This window comes from Odontomachus brunneus, unplaced genomic scaffold (assembly GCF_010583005.1).
Source record: "Odontomachus brunneus isolate Ranch 3 - 2012 unplaced genomic scaffold, Obru_v1 Obru_scaffold_119, whole genome shotgun sequence".
Lineage (NCBI taxonomy): Eukaryota > Metazoa > Arthropoda > Insecta > Hymenoptera > Formicidae > Odontomachus > Odontomachus brunneus.
Window position 1 is genome coordinate 671,061 of NW_022639569.1, and position 15,730 is coordinate 686,790.

A 15,730-nucleotide genomic window follows, 5' to 3' on the forward strand; every position below is an offset into this window, starting at 1 on the left:
ATATATATATATATATATCGACGCCGATATCAAATGTACTCGGTGCGATGACGACAAGTCATATCTTCGCGGCGAAACGTGGCATCCCCCGTCTCTAAGGGAAAGAGATTCCGCGGGTCGAACGCTCAAAATCCCGGCCGAGTCATGAAAGTGCGCCGCGTAGCCGAGTTGAAAGGACGATGGGTAAAATGGATCGATTTCGATCTAAAAAGTGTAATGTAAGTTATGCATATAATCTTGCGTTCTTTGGGTCACTGAATATATAAGATGATAGCATCTTTATTCGTTTGAATTCATGATCAAAATTCGCCTTAAAAGGATATGAATAATTTTTAATAGTAATTCGGCTAATGACGATTTTGTTCCAATTATTTAAAATATTATTTATATTATAATTTAGTTTTATATTTTTCACTAAACACTTCAAAATTAAACACTTCAGAAATGCTAAATCTAACGTAACGAAATCAACAAAGCGTATGTATATATCATATTGATTTCTCTATGTTAGATTTATCATTTCTTAAGTATTTTATTTTAAAGTGTATTTTCTTGTGTGGATTTTAGTAAAAAAAATTATAAAATTAAACTATAATTAATTGGAAGTAATTAATTGGAACAAAATCGTCGTTGAATTACTATTAAAAGTAACTGATCTTTTTAAGGAGAATTTTGACTACTTTCCTTTGTCATAGTTTTAGGTAACAACTATTAATACAGACCTTTAAAATCAGATGCGAGATTTTTGTTGAATTACAATTACAAAAGTAATATCACGAATATGACTAAAATGAAAAGCTCTGATACAACTTGAAATTCAGATCTGAGTATCTCACATGATGCAAATTTCAAGTAAGGACTATTAATACGAGACTCTAAATGGCAGAAAATGTCACTTGTACATTGAAAAAAAAATATCTAAAAATTAGTAAAAATGTTTATTTAATAAGTATTAACAGCACACATTTATTAAAATTTTTTTATTTAAATAGAATAAATAATTGATTTCATGAAAAGCTCACGTTTCCTGGAAGTTTTAAAAGAAACATGTATATTTTCTTATTTGAAAAATATATCTTATATAAGTAAATATGCTATTACAACCCACCGAATAAATATTTGCTATTTCTTAGATACTTTTTCTTTCAGTGTAGGTTCTAAGAAGGAGGGCTGGGCAAAGTTAGTAGGTTAAATAGAATCAAAAGAGGTTGATATAAGAATATTCAGAATATCAAAGTAAATGTTAAATGAAACACATTGAGGTCGGAAGTAAGAGGTCAGATCAAAATTTCGACTCGGGTCGCGACACCGTGTTTTGCCTCGAATCTCTCCGCGTGTTCCACTCCTCGTAATTGCACACACGCCAGTCCGGGGGTGGCGCGAAAATTACCAACTGCAAATCCCTATTTTATTCTACACGAAAATATACGCGCAAATTATACCGCCGCGCCACATTTTATCTTCGGTTTATACCCCGCATTCTCGAATGCGGCGCGACCTAACTGCACGGCTGCTTCGCAGCCGGTGAGTAAACGCAAGTCGACGTCGACAAAGCCGCGGGCCGTAATGTAACCGCACATGGAATTTCATCAATTTAGATTTAATAATTTAATTGAGAGATTTAATTGAAATGCAGAATTTAATTAATTCGCGCATGACTTATAATAACGTGAAGCGCGATTGGGAACACGAGAGCCTGTCTCGCCGATCAACGCCGATAAATCGTCGGCGCACCTGTATGATCACGAATGCAAATAGCTCCGTGAACGGATCATCTTATCTATGAAAAGCATGAATATAAAACAGGTTCGCGCGCGCGCGCCTGTTAACCTGTTCCCGATGCGCCCCGCCAACCGATCGACCGACCGACCGACCGACCGACCAACCAACCAACCGACCGACCGCACCCCCGCAATCAGATCAGTGTAGGATTGATCAGCACCTATGCGAGAGAGGAAGGGCCGTGGCGGCCCTATTCTTCCAGGAAGAGGAACGCGTCTCGTTCGATTCGAACACAAGACATCTAACCGATAGGATCACCAATTATTCTCAACGATGGCTTGAGAGCGCGAGCCTGTCAATTATGTACCTAGCCTGCGAACCTTTGACCATGAGAAACGATCCTCGGTCAATCTGGCCTAGAGGTCGTTACACAACACTGATAGATACATTTACGCGCTCCATCTGATAGCGTCGATCGAGAGAATAGCGAGTAGTATTCTCCAATAATACGATCCTTTTGTATGTTTCGATATTTGTTTAAGGTTACGGGTCTTTGTTCTTTTTCACTGCATTGTGAAATACAAGTATGTTATTTTTAAACGTGTCACATGGTTGAATCTCTCCTTATACGTTTCTTATCATTGAAATCATGCCATTTAACACGTTTGAGAAAGAGAAAAAGAGACGTGTAAATTATAACTTAATAACGTTTAAATGACGTGATGTGATACGTTTAAACGACGTACACGGTAAGAAATGTCAATCAAAATAACATACTTGGGTTTGCAGTGTGAACGCGTAGTGTTCAAATAGTCTTAATTATTTTACAGAGAACACGTATACATGGAAAAAATATTTTCAAAAACTTCATCTCTTGCTATTCTCTCGTATCTTAAGATTCTGGATTCTAATGGAGCTTCAAAACATGCAATTATCAAAGAAAAATAAAAGAAATAAAAGAAATTACACTTGTACTTTATAACGATCTCAATTACTACTTACACGGAGAAAATATTGTAGTAAAAATTACGTAAAAAATTAGTAAAAAATACGGAGGTGACTCCCCTAAAGTGATATTTACCAAAACTTCTTTTACAAAAAAAGAAATATATATTTTCTTAATAAATATATATTTTCTTAATAAATATATATTTTCTTAATATATATTTCTTAATAAATATATTTCTTTATAAATATATATTTTCTTAATAAATCTAACCATCTACTTTCTTTTCATGAAAGCAATTGTTTATTCTACTTAAACAAAAGAATTTGGATTTAGATAAATAAGTTATCAATATCCATTAAATAAATATTTTCTATTTCTCACATATTTTTCTTTTAGTGTAATAAGTAATTTTAAACTACAAGGACAAAGAATCTAGTCCAGCTTAATAAGAAACATTGTAAAATGAAATATAATCTTAAAGTAATTTTTACTACAATATTTTCTCTGTGTACGTAGTAATTGAGATCGGTATAAAGTACAAGTGTAATTTCTTTCATTTTTCTTTGATAATTGCATGTTCTGAAGCTCCATTAGAATCCAGAATCTTAAGATACGAGAGAATAGCAAGAGACGAAGTTTTTGAAATAAAGTAGTTGTTCCGCATTTCTTAAGTAATCTCTTCTTGAATAATCGCATGTTCTAGAGCTTCATTAGAATAAAAAATCCTAACACAAGAGTCTTCTCAAAAGAACATCGCGACGAAGCTTTTCAGATGAAGTAGTTGTCCCACGCCTTTCAAGTGATGCAATTAGTCATATTAAAACGTGTATTAAGACAAAGGATTTTTTATTCCAAACTCCAAAATATGTCGTTAAAATATTGCACTTGCAGTAATCGCCCTTGTTATTTTCGTCGGAAAACAATACGACTTACTGTTAAACATGCACTACGTTATATGACACTCTATGAGTGTTGAAATTTAACACTCACCATTTCACGTCGAGATCCATCGGTGTCCAACGAAGACTATATTCAACCAGGACCATCCATAGTCAGCTAGGTCCACAGAACTATGTCGTTTCTGCAGTCAGAAGCTCAATCCTGTCGTCCCGCGTTGATTGCACTTTACTTGCTTTTACGTCACTCGCGACGTGAATTAATATTAGGAGTACGGCATTTTACGAGCACTTTAACGACATATATGCGAAAAATTCTGATTTATCCCGAGTACAAGAGTTACGAATTTAATGAACGAAAGATAAAAAAATATTTTACGGATATTCATCGCAGTAAGGTAAATCTCGGCACTTAGAAACACTCACGAATCGCGTGTAAATATCCGCGAATTTAATACCGCAATGGGTATACTTCGACGAAATCGAAAATACGATAGACGATATGCCGTTTCCGCTTTCTGGAAAACGGGTTTCCCGTTTCACGAATTTCTAACGCGTTTGTATCACTATGGTACACGCGCAGCACGAATAGCATGTGAGAAATCGATAATGGACATCGTGAATTAAAATTCGCGAGCAAAGTAATCGAGACGTGTAAACGAATAAATATATAGGAAATCGTTATCTATAAACTGATCGCGTGAATTATCGCAAAATCTACTAACGCGGTACGCGTGAGCGAAGCAATCGCCAATTCCGCATGGAGTAACGCAAATTTTATGCGCATTGTAGATTGTAGTTGAAACAATTAGGGGATTGTATAAATATCTCCAATAGTTCTGTCGAATCATTATGTAGTTTGAGAACTAAATATAATAACCAGATCAAATATCGTATTTATAAAGAGATTTATCAGATATTAAAATCACACAGATATAAAGAAAAAGGATTCGACACACATTTTAAATATCCTCTAAAGATCATGTCAAAGTTTTAAAAAACGATCCCCCAATTATTTCAAGTAATACTTTATTTCGACAACATAGACACATGCATAAATCTACAAAGTAAGTCGTATTGCTCCAAACGAGATTTCATACACTGTGTGCGTGAGAAAAAAAAATATTAAAAAATAAAAAATATTGTATTCGGCGACTTTATTAATAATATATTTACTTATACCAACATAAAATTTTTCAAATTTCTTTCAAATTCAATTTACTCAAATAATTTATTAAATAATTCTTATTTTTCAAATAAGGAAAGATATATGTTTCTTTAAAACCTTAACTTTTCATGAAAAGCATGGTTTATTCTATTTAAATAAAAGAATTTAAGTATTTCAGTAAATATGTAATTATATTTGTACCCACCGAATAGATACTTTTTTTTTATTTTTTAAATATATTTTCTCTCTTTCTCTCAGCGTACGAACGCCGATATATATATATATATATATATATATATATATATATATATATATATATATATATAACTCTATTAGAACTCTAATAAAACTACTACTACCTAAAATCTTTTTCTCATTTCTCTGACTTACCGAATACGCCGGAATCAGGATCGGCCACGTTCTACTACCAGCGGAGAGATCTGGAGCAAAAAATATAATTTTGCCAGTTAGATCGAGGAAAGCGGCTTAACAAGCAAGTGCGCGTAGAGATACGAGTGGATTAACCCTCCGCGGTCGTAATTCGAGTCGTTCTGACAGCTATTTCTCGGCTTTCGACCGCGAACAGTTAAATAGAGAAGTACAACGTGTACGTAAACCTTACCTTCGAGCCGACCCTGCTCGGCCCGAACCGGATCCTCCGGTACCGCATCTGCATCCGCAGGAACTGCATCCTCTGGATCAGCACCTGTCGTGTAACAACAAACTCCACCAGATCTGAAACAAAAAACAGTTTTCCCAATCAGTTACAATGGTGGAGAGTACGGACGAGTTAAGAGGAATACCGCGGTCAAGTTAGGTTAGGTTAGGTTAAGGATATATCCCCGATCGTATTTCTCCCTCAAACCCCGGACAGAAGTGGAATGTGCTAATTACCCGGTATGTTTCCCGTCGATGTCGCATGCTCGCGATGATTCCGGCACGACAATTCAACGCGCCGAGTATCGGAATGTGTGTAACAATCGTTTCAATCGACGCAGGAAAGTTGAGAAAAACGCGCGACGCGTCGCGCGACCCGCTCGACTCCGCGCCGAGGACTGTAATGAACTAAGCGCGCGACGTAAACATAACCTATATATGTATGTATTCGTGCGCGCCGAAGTCAAGCGACCGTTATATGTTGTTTACGTGCCGTATCACGCTCACACACATACACACACACATACTTGTGCCGTTGTAGAATAGTCCCGATTATTTGACGCTCACTATATAACGATATTAATGTCAACATCTGTCGTACAACACACAAACGCTACAAGAATTAAAACAAGAAACAGTTTTCCTAATCAGTTACAATAGTAAAAAAGTGGTTCAGTACGAAGTTAAGAATACGGCGGACAGGTACGGTTAGGTTACGGCTCGATCGTGTTTTTCTCTCGGATAGAAATGAAATGTGCTAATTACCCAAGACATTTCCCGTTGATGTTACAACACGTGATTATTCTGGCACGACAATTCAACGCGCCGAGTATCGGAATATGTGTAACAATCGTTTCAATCGACGCAGGAAAGTTGAGAAAAACGCGCGACGCGTCGCGCGACCTGCTCGACTCCGCGCCGAAGACGGTAATGAACTACGCGCGCGACGTAAACATAACCCATATATGTATGTATTCGTGCGCGCCGAAGTCAAGCGACCGTTATATGTTGTTTACGTGCCGTATCACATACACACACACACACACACACGCACACACACACACACACACACGCATACACACACACACTTGCGCCGTTGCAGAATAGTCCCGATCATTTGATGCTCACTACATTTAAGGTGCCAGACGTCCCGATTTTTCACTCTTTGTCCCGAATTTTTTCGAGTGCTATTCGCGACACCGATTTGTCATCATTTTTCAATGATTGTCAAATAATTTTGGGATCTTTTACCCCTCTTCCCCCGCTTCACTCATTTATGAAGTGCCCCGAATTTAGGGCTGGGAAATCTGATCACCTTACATACACCGGGAGGAGAAACGAGAAGATTACTTACAAACGACGTCTTTACGATACGCCCCGGCGATCGCACATCGCTATTCTCGACACTCCCGATACTTATTTTCGCGCGAGACTTACTTTCGACAGGTTAAATGACACGTAAAATGCGGAGCGATATCGATCGATATGTCTACGGCGGTTACTCGATGCAGAAAGATCGAGGATCAAGATGGTCACGCGATTGCTGAATCGCGCTGAAAATATACGCCAATGTGTGAACGGCGCCGCGGCCGAAAAGAACGCGCTCTATGAGATACTTCTCTCTCCGTATCTCTTTTTCTAACAAGCTGACGCAACCGCCTAAATGTTCCGCATCTCTCTCCCTTTCTCTCTGATTGTCATCGCATTTCTAATTTCCATTCAATAAATCCAGCGATCGCCCGATTCTATTGCTACTTGAGCGAGTCGATGTTTTTAGCAAATGTAAGGGACGTCGACGCGACACGTCGCGACAAGCACCAGCCGCATATACCGCGAGGAGAAACGAGAAGATTACTTACAAATGCCGTCTTCACGATACGCCTCGGCGATCGCACATCGCTATTCTCAACACTCCCGAGACTTATTAACGCGTGAGATTCACTTTCGACGGATAAAAGACACGAGAAACGCAGAGCGATGTGGATCGATGTGTGCCCATGGCTGCTGCTTGGCGCGAAAAGATCGAGCATTTCGCGCGATTCATTACCAACGTCTAGATTGAATAACTACGATAACAACCTCGTAGTGCGAAACGAACGCGATTGGTCTAGAGTGGTTAGGGACTGAACACAATAAAAGGAATAAGGATTAGGGAATCGAGAATAGAAAACCCTTATAGAAATATCATATTAAGAATCATTGATAATTACTTATTTTCAGTATTAAAAATACTGGATAATAAATAATTATCAATAATTCTTAGTATGATATTTCTATAAAGGAACAGGAAACAGAGAATAGGGAACAGTTCAATATTAAAACATGAAACCTAATTCATCAATGCAGAATAGAGGAACAGAGGAATAGCATTATTTCTTGTTTTCCTTATTCTTTATTCTCTGTTCCCTGTTCCTTGTTCCTTTTATTGTGCTCAACTCCTTACTCGAGCAAGTAGTTAAGGCGTCCGCCGCGGCGCGCCGTACAGATCGCGTCGTTGTAGACGCGCGACCTCGTTCGCATCACTGGTGCGTTCAAATTCATGCACTTTTGGCACTTTCGGCGTGCTAATGAACTTTTGGTGTACGTGATTGACAGCGCGCGCGTCTGTGATCTTTTCATGCCGAGTAACTGCCATGGACACAATATTCCGTATTCCATACGTTTTTCGCTTGTGTCCTGTGAGTCTCCTGCGGAAATAAGTATTAGAGTGCCGAAAACAACGACGTGCGGTCGTCAGGACATTTCGTAAATACATTATTACGGAGTAATCTCCTCCTTTCTCGACACATACAGTTAAGGTGACCAGACCTCCCGATTTTTCACCACTTGTCCCGAATTTTTTCGAGTACTATTCAGGACACTGATTTGTTATTATTTTCAATGATTGTCAAATAATTTTCGGATCTTTTTATCCCCCTCCCCCCGCTTCACACATTTATGAAGTGTCTCGAATTCAGGGCTGGAAAATCTGGTCACTTTAATTTATAAGTTGTATCACGCTCATTGCGTGATTGCAAAATATCTTTTTATTATTCTCAATGTTTACTATATTACGCTATTAATATCAAATTTTATTTTATATTAATACATTTTTCAATATACGTTACAATCGTCGCATATTTCTGCACAATTTTATTAATATTATTAAGATATAATATTAAAATTCTTCTGAATTCTTTTGTGTAAATTGTAATTGTAATTTTCATTATGCAATTCTAGTTTTAATTTAATCACAATTAACAGAAGCCAAACTAGACCAAAGAACTTGAGCGAGAAAATTCGTATATATCCGTATATTTAGTGACTTTGTCCTACAAGATTTAATTAAAAATTACATATTAACTTTTAATTATTTTATATTAAATTGGAATGTGTTTTTCAATCTTTGATGAAAATAGAATAATAAAATAGAATAGAAAATAGAATATGGTAATCACTTATCTTCTAGATTTGTCATCAATGTTATTGCACACAATGATATTGGCACGATAATTACGCAAATCCTAGTAAGTTTATAATTTTAATTAAGAATATAAAATTGAAATAAAAATTCAGTTTGCTTACTACATAAAGTAAAACCAGCTATCTCTTCGATAAAGTAAAAGGAACAAATTCTTCCTTTAAATATATTATATTGTAATAAGTTTCTCTCTATGATGAGTATATTTTAAGATTATATTATCAAGAAAACATTATTTCTTGAAGATAATCATCAGTTAAACAAAGGAAAATAAACTGAATAAACTCACTTGCTTGTCTTATCAATAAGATGACAGTCTTTCTGCACAGAGAAAACACTAAGGATATCACTTGCCTGTATATAGTTGTCATAACAAAATATTAATGTTATTTTTTGCTTATGGGTACAAGATAGTTGTGGTAACTATATTACTCTGCAAGTGATACACTAGCCTTCTTTACTGCTATCCATATGAGTTTGAGCAGTATTCTCAGTGCTGTACAGTGCAACCAAACTCTATGAATCCCTCAACTATAGTATTTGTTCTGCAAATCACAACAGAGAGACAACAATATTCCTTTGGATGTGGCAACTATGTATATGAGGATGTACTAACTGAACATTACATATCATAGAAACTATGATTGTGAGAACTGTATAGATGGGCATGTAATAACAGCAACTTTTAATGCCACATCTCTTTAACTTGAAATCACATACATTTTCTTCCTCACCATAGAATATGTGAATGTAGCGACCATAGTAGTTTTCTCCGTATGCATGCAAGAAATATCGCAAACATTTGAAGATTTGATTGAAAATTACTAAACTAAAATTCGCACTACTCGGCTCACTGGCATGCGCATGTTAATTGAATACCCTATGAGCTATGTAATATAAGAAAATCAATCTCATAATTAACAACTCACATAGATGCGCACAACGCGGGAGCCAGGGGAGCGATTGTAATTATTAAACTTTAAATAATTCAATACAGATTAACGGGGGGGATAGCTACGTAAACCTGTAGACACCGATAAACCTCGATCAGTCAGTACGCCCTTGCATCTCGATGAAGCCGATAAACTTCACGCTACACCTGGCAAAGTATCCCGACGCCTATCTAGATACCGTCATTTGAGCTGTCGTTCGAGAATGACTCGCTAAACCAAACGTTTGCGTTTCTGGTTATATCTCCGTGTCGCCTCGTCGTCTGCCTAGTTCTCCTTCCTTCCTTCTCGTATCAATCGTCCTCTCCCTCCCCCCCCCCTCTCTCTCTCTCTCTCTTTTAGTGTGTGTATATCTCGATACATCAGATTCTGCCGAAAATACGCCATGATGATTTAACGGAGCGAAATTGCGAATTAGCATGACGCCGCGTATATTTGCTTACGACATTTATATCGGCTCACGTTTTCGCGAGAGACGGATTATGACAGACGTCGCGGGTAATCGAAACACGAACGTGTCGGCACAGCTAACGACAGACTCGTTGAGCTGCGAGAGCGGAATTTTTAACGTGGAATTAAACGTATCGCGTGCAAGTCAGAGGCGCGCTTCTGCGAGCGACGATCCTCATTTGGTCATGCGATCGATCGCACAAAAGATTATCTAAGTTACACGTGACTGTAGAAATTGAACATATTAGAATATACTATGCTTCATTATTTACCACGACTACGATATTCATGCTAGTACGCGGTGCAATATGACAGTTGGACCATTAAAAATTAATTGCATTTAACGTGTTAAATTTAACGTGTTTAAATATAAGTTACAAAATATTGATCTAAGCTTTCCTAAATATTCGATCACTAAAGTAAATTTAAAGTCAAAACGCCGATAAGTAGTAGATATTAACATAAGATTCAAATAGCTTGTAATATTTAACGTTAACAGGAGTAGTGAACGTAATTCTAAAAAGGTCACCTTCTGATTCTCATGAAATTCGATAAAATCGTTCCAAACACTTCCAAATGAACATATTTAAAATGTTTCTTGGAGCAATTAAAAATAGCTGAGATAACGTTAAAATAATAAATGTACTTATTTCCAAACATATTATGTCGAGCGATGTCGAGGAGAAGCAAACCACACTAAATATATGAGCATGTATTTAAACTTAAAGTATTTGCGTTTCCTCATAACAATGATATAAATGACTCGTGGTTCCTATACATAAAAATAAATATCTATCTTTCACTATTTTGTTACTCCAATCTCCTACTTTTCTAAATTAATATGAGTCTACTATATACTAAAAGTAGATATTTTATAAAGATTAGCAGAAATCTCTATATAAAGTCGTAATTTGTTGAATAAATCATCCTAGTTTCGAAATTAATGAGTCTCCTATGTACTAAAAAATTTTGCAAAAATCAGTAAGAACTCCTACGATTGGCAAGAACTAAGGTTGGCAAAAGTGATAGACACACACTCGTTTCACAAACAAATCTGTATGAAATAATTAGAAGAAGTTCACTAACATATTTCACAGATTTCGCCTCTCTCACCCCACGAAAAACTGAGCTCAGGCAACCTATATCATTTCTATGAATCAACCATTATATTAACGTTATCTCAGTTAATTTTTAATTAACAATTAATTAACAGTCGATTAATAGTTAATCAGCAGTTGATTTTAATTACCTCGTTTAATTTTAATTGCGCCCAGAAGGCTTTTAGACACGTTCATCTGGGACAATATCACCGAATTTCTCATGCGAATTAAAGAGTAGAAATTTTCGGGATTGCAGTCCAATTTCAAAGCTTTTGAAATGTGAAAAATGCGTTCCCTCACAGTACTACTTTATTCCACGAGATATGCCAAAATTAATCAACGGAAGTAGAAGGTATCAGGTGCCTATGAGATATCAATGGCACGCTTCTTTTAAGCAAGTTACGATATTTCGACGCAAATTTCACAAATACACGCTCTAATCTCGAGAAATAACACAGCCACGCAAAGAGAAGTTTCAAGCTCACGACAGATAACCCAATCCGTCCGAAAAGCGATAGGTCAATTCCCCGTAGCGATTTCACGACTCGTTAGATCAAAAGGGATGGCCGGATAGGTAGGTAGATGGGTAGGTAGGCCAGGATATTCGGGTAAGGTCGAGACTCGCTTCTCGAATTTGCATGTCTGGTTTGTGTGTGTACACGTGCAATTTGTTACCGCCGCCATTGCCGCAGCTACTGCTGATTGCTGATTATTCACAGACGCTAAAATATACACGGCTGAGCCCGACCTGCTCGTAGTTTATGTACACACGTACGGGCGCAAAGCGGAGGATTCATATATCCGCGTGAAATCACGTATACGCGGGCGAGCCGGGTGTGCATTCCTGTGTGTATCGTCCGTTCGCGCAATTAAAGTAGGCGCAGTCGACGAACACACGACGAGAGCAACGCAATGATCATTTCGATACACGCGCGTCGCGGAAAACGCGCGCTTCAAAATGCCCCTGCCGCATGCGGATTTAATTGTATGCAGGCGAAATAAATACGGATCGCGCGCGATTATCGTTTCGCGGAACTGCTAAATATTTGGTTAAGCAGGGCTCCGCCGTTTCATCGCGCGCAATTGTGCGCGTTATAATCACTTCGTTTTAAGACAATGCGCATGTGCGCAAGAGAGCTAAAGCTTAATCTACAATGCGCTCTTTTTCTCCTGTTTTCTGATCCTTATCTCTTGCGTCTTTGCTTCTTCAATGTACTGTTTTACCGACGATTGTTTTTTTTACCACGTGTCTCTCGTTTCTTCTGGAATTCGTCAACTTTTATCTCGAAGCGACAATAACAACACGGAAAAAATAATTTGCTGCAGCAGCAAACTAATTTGCTACATATGGACAGTTCAATATAATTCGCTGTGTTAGCTACTTTTTTTTTGCTGCAGGAACCTATTTTCTTGCTATGATAACAAGGAAATCTACTCCTAGCAAGAAAAGTGGCTAATGTAGCAAATTTGCTACAGATGGACTGCTTTACTTAACTAGAATAAAAAATTGCATTCCTTTCATGGAGAGTTACGGCTTTAATAAAATGTATATTTTCTTATTCGATAAACATTTCGATATCAAAATATGTTGATATGAATAAATATTGAATTTTTTCTGATATTTTATTGCTCAGTATATATTAAGACTGATTAGCATTTCGCATAATATCGACTGCAAAAACTAATTTACTGCTTTAGCTACTTTTTTTGTTACAGGAGCAGATTTTCTTGTTATCATAGCAAGAAAATTGGCTCCTGCAGCAAAGAAAAAGTGGTTAATACAGCAAATTATGTTTAGTTGTCCATTCCGTGAAGAAACAAAAAAGGCACCACGTGAGGTTAAACGAAGTTGATTAACCTATTATCTAACTAAAACGATCTATTCTGTTTGATCCACGCGCAATAATACTTTTTCTCAGAACTTCTTAGAACAAATTGTACACGACGATGTTCTTTGGTTTGTATTATTAATCAATTGATTAGATTTTTATTCACTTATTATTCTGTTTTCGTTCAGTAAATTTCAGAATAGTACAGTGAACTGCTTCGACTGCTAAATAAAACTTTCTGAAATTGTCCAGTGCGCGATAAATTGTAGCATCTAATAATAATACATTAATATAAGACAATAAGTAATACTTACCCCCCCGGATATTTACTGCATAAATTTCTACCAAGAAACGGGAGAAATTACTTGTTTATCCGAGTATTCAATGCCGTTCAATATAGCGCCTCGTCCCAGTTAGGAAGTAACGGAAATTCGTCTCCCCGTAAAAGGATTCTTTGCAGATCGTATAAAAGTTCCGCCGACGGGTTTCGCGCGAGCGGTATCGTCAAATTGGCGCAAAATAAGGAAGTTTATATCGCGCCCGCGCGGCGCGGCAGCGGGAAATCGGAGCGAGGAGCCGGTAAAACGACACGGGGAGAACGAGAGAGCGGCGTCGGCGGATCCTTACGACGAGTTTTCCATGAGTAATTACAGTCGTTACCGATAATTAACACGAAATACGCCTGGCCGGCCGCGGGCGTTGCGTAACCTCGTATAACGTAAACGAGATACCGTCGCTGCAATTATCGCTGCTTACGACAATTAATAATGGGATTTCCTTGATAACCGGGAGCCTCTTTCTTCGGCCCCCCTCAGCGGCTACACTCCGCCGACGTGGCGAAGCGGCGATAGCTCCTCTCGCTAAAGCCCGGAAAAGGAGCTTTCTACCCCGGGCGTCTATTGTCCGTGGTAGCCCAATTTACGACGATTATTTACAGTCGGTGAAATTTATTTTCCTGTCGCCATATACCGGCGACGGCGCTTTCCCCTCGCGCGCTCGGTTTGTATCGCGGATGAAGCGAGGGTGGTCGGTCTGGCGGTCGCCAAAACACGGGCGCCTCGTTAGCACCCACGCTAATAATAATTACTCGCCTGGTTTGACTCGCAAAGAGGGGGTGGCCTCGCACGGGGACGCAAAAGGACATTGACATCGTCTCTCATAAAAGCCGAAATTTCCAGCCGTTCTGTATTTTCCCACTCCGCGTCGTCTCACGCCCCGGATATTTCTCCTCTCCAACGTCCTATCCCTTGCAACTGTCAAATTCGCAGTTTTAATGAAATCTGTCCCTTGTCGCGCCGACGCGCGCAAAAAGGTCGCGCAATTTGACGAAATGTTGTTTGCGCGATGCCATTTCGAAGTCAGAATTGACGCGAAGTGTCGAGACCAAGTGTCGCACCGAATATGTCGCAGCGTTCTTTGTACTTTTTCTCTGTACGAAGATGACGACGTTAAATTCCGACTAGAAATTTATCCCATAGTCAAATAGTGATTAAGTTGATCCCAATCTCTGTCTTGTAATAAAATAGTCTGATAGGTCACGCAACATGACAATCAGATCAGTCTTATTAATAAGGATTACTGATAATTGAAACACAATAACATCACAAACCATATAACTCATTTCAGTGAAGAACATTGATTATACTTATTGAGGGATGAATTTATATATTATATACTTATATATATAATATATAATTATATACTTATATATTTATATATAAATATAAAATACATATATATCTTATTTATTTTGAATATATTTTATATGATGAATATATCTTATTTATTTCGTTTTTTCTTTTTAGATCAGTATCATTATAAATGTCTCCGTCGCGTCGGGGTGTATTGGCCTCTGCTCGTTACGCGAATGTAGCTTATTATCTCTCTTGTCAGCTAATAGTCGAACCTGAGAAGCTTAAACTGAATACATTGCCGCCTTTAATCCGAGGCACCGTCGAGCGCGTCGCCTTCTCCAGTATCGCGGAATTATATTTCTCCTGAAAGGAGATCGGATGAACCAATCATAATAACGAAATTTCAACCCCCCTACCTGTCTGGCCGTCGCCGCTCGTCCGTCGAATGCGCATCGAATTTCCGCTTTAACAAAGAGCAGGGAGATGAGATGTAATTCGTTTAATGCGACGCCGAGAGAGATTACGCTCGGCCGAAAGGAATCCTGGAAATTTCACGACACTCCCATGCCGGAAAGATACGCCACGCACGTCGCCGTGAGACCGCTCGTCGAGATTAGCTCGCGCCGGGCGTAATTGAACCGCAATGGCCTCTAATCCCGACACATTTCTAACGGAAATCTTAGGCGCCAATTAACAAGGGCAGTTGCGTAAATCACGCGTGTGCCGCGCGAAATCGTGAGCCAGTTGATTAACAGCAGACGTGATTTCAACTATTTGACGAGGTTCGTTGACAGGTAATAAAAAGGTCACATATCGAGTGTCTCTGTTCGCAATATTATTAGCAATGTCCCGAATATTATTAGCAATGTTGCTCATCTGCGACTGAAAAGGATCTCTCTCTCCTCCCCCCCCCCC

The 15,730-nt window shown here is 38.3% G+C and overlaps 1 protein-coding gene and 1 long non-coding RNA gene across 5 annotated transcripts in view; one reads left to right on the top strand and one right to left on the bottom strand.

The window, feature by feature from the left end:
• Positions 1-6,302, bottom strand: part of LOC116849593 — a 66,773-nt gene extending 60,471 nt beyond the window's left edge. Inside the window, exons 1-3 of one of the 2 annotated variants that reach the window (XR_004379165.1) lie at positions 6,158-6,302; positions 5,358-5,470; positions 5,126-5,175 (exon numbers count right to left, since the gene is read on the bottom strand). This is a non-coding gene — a long non-coding RNA (uncharacterized LOC116849593). Of the gene's footprint in view, positions 1-5,125; positions 5,176-5,357; positions 5,537-6,157 lie in introns of those variants that run through there. The other variant, XR_004379164.1, reaches the window with a different exon arrangement.
• Positions 1-15,730, top strand: part of LOC116849590 (teneurin-m) — a 967,489-nt gene that overhangs the window by 568,010 nt on the left and 383,749 nt on the right. The window lies entirely within an intron of this gene.